Source organism: Phyllostomus hastatus, unplaced genomic scaffold (genome assembly GCF_019186645.2).
Source record: "Phyllostomus hastatus isolate PE091 unplaced genomic scaffold, TTU_PhHast_1.1 phas_contig_30, whole genome shotgun sequence".
In the NCBI taxonomy this organism is placed as follows: Eukaryota; Metazoa; Chordata; class Mammalia; order Chiroptera; family Phyllostomidae; genus Phyllostomus; species Phyllostomus hastatus.
This window is the reverse complement of record NW_025333841.1, coordinates 9,902,464-9,904,551: the sequence shown is the minus strand read 5'-3', so window position 1 is coordinate 9,904,551 and position 2,088 is coordinate 9,902,464. Positions and strand designations below refer to the sequence as shown.

General features: G+C 36.1%; 1 non-coding gene across 1 annotated transcript; it reads right to left on the bottom strand.

Annotated features, from left to right (window-relative positions):
- Positions 1 to 885: 885 nt before the first annotated feature.
- On the bottom strand, positions 886 to 991 carry LOC123819146. Its single transcript, XR_006785784.1, has one exon. It is a non-coding gene; the product is annotated as a U6 spliceosomal RNA (small nuclear RNA).
- Positions 992 to 2,088: the final 1,097 nt, after the last annotated feature.

Below are 2,088 nucleotides of genomic sequence, written 5' to 3'. Positions count from 1 at the left end.
TTAGGGCATAATACTAGTACCCCCTCCTAACATTGATTGGGTGAGGGCCAAATGAACTAATATATGTAGGAGGCCTGTAACAGCACCTGGCTTAATGCAGGTGGATTCCTGTTGGCCTGCCCTGTGCAGTGTGTTTTTGTCATGAGAAAGCCACTTGGACTGCCATTGCAGGATGAGGATCACAGTGATGTTGGCTGAGCTACACGTACCTGGAGTGGAGAAGAATGGGGGATTGTTGAGTTGTTGCCTTTGCAGGGCATGGTCTTGCTAAGATGCCAGTGATTGAAGGTGACTGAGGATTACTCAGAGCTAGATGAACTTCCAGGGGTACTCACTAGTATAGTATTTCTTGCCTACTTATACTCAGACTCACAAGAAAATTGTTAGTTTGGGAGTGGAGATACAAGCCTACACACCTATGGAGAGTTCTCCTTAACAGCAGGTATTTTTGGCCTTGCTCAGTGAAATTCTAGAGAGCGCTATATGCTCTCCTCTATGCACTCATGGTTATCAAGCACTTGTAATGTAGTTAGGAGCTGAATTTTTATTTCAATATATTTCAATGTTAATGTCCACATGCTGCTAGTTCCTAACATTGGACATCACAGTTTTACAGGGTTGGTAGATGGGTTTGGACATTCTTTAAATTTTTTGGAAGTCAGATGCAGAATTGAAAGTGTACGTCTGTTTTTCTAGGAAGTGAGTCCATTGCTGTCATCAGATTTTTTTTATGTTGAAAATACTTTTTATTATTCAATAGTTATAGTTCACATACAATATTATATTAGTTTCAGGTGTATAATGTAATGATCATACACTTATATAACTTACAAAATGATCACCCTCAGTAAGTCTTATACCCACCTGACACCATAAATATTTATTAAAAATATGGAATGCTTCATGAATTTTCAGGTCATCCTTGCCCAGGGGCCATGCTAATCTTCTCTGTATCATTCCAATTTAGTATATGTGCTGCTGAAGCGAGCACTCATAAGATTCTTTTATGTTGTTGTTGCTTTATTTTCTAGGATGTCTCCCAACAAGTCAAAGTTTTTCAAAATATAAGTATGTTTATTTTAGGCAATGTGAATGATTTTTAAATAATATGTCTAAAATTCACATCCAAGCAAATCCTTTTGTCAACTATATTTTCATTTAAATTACTGGGATTTACATTTTGAACATACCTTCATTTTCTTTCTTTTTCACAGTTTACACTCAATAATATTTTGCATTACTTTCAGGTGTATAGCATAGTGGTTAGACAATCACATACTTTACCAACTGTTCTTTCTATATTTTCAGTGCCCACTTAGCACTATACATAGCTATTATAATGTTATTGAATATACTTCTTTTGTTTATATTCTTACCTAAGAAAATGCTTATTGATTTAGAGCTAGGAAGAGGAGAGAGAGAGAGAGAGAGAGAGGGAGAGGGAGAGAGGGAGAGGTTGAGAAATAGAAATATCAGTTTGTTCTTTCTCATATGTGTCCCCATAGGGGATCGAATCTGCACTTGGGTATGTGCCCTGACTGGTACTTGAACCCGTGACATTTTGGTTTATGGGATTGTGTACCAGCCAATGTGCCACATCAGCTAGGGTTGTCTTTTCGTTTTGTTGATGGTTTTCTTTGCTCTGTGAAAACTTTTTAGTTTGGTAGATCCATTCATTTACATTTTCTTCAGTTTCCATTGTCTGAAGAAATATATCAGAAAAAATATTGCTAAGAGAAATGTCAGGTATTTTACTGTCTATGCTTTCTTTTAGGGATTTTATGATTTTAAGTCTTACATTTATATGATGTAATAAGGTGGTCTAGCTTCATCTTTTTTGTATGTATCTATAGGTCTAATTTTCCAAACACAAGTATTGAATAGACTGTATTTGCCTCATTGTATTTTCTTGCCTCCTTTGTCAAATATTAACTAACCATATAGGTGTGAGTTTCTTTTGGGGTTCTCCATTCTACACCAGTAATCTGTTTTTATGCCAGTCCTGTGCTTATTTAATCAGTTTAGCTGGGAATTATAGTTTGACATGAGTTAATGTGGTATCTCTACTTTGTTCTTCTTTTCCCAGAT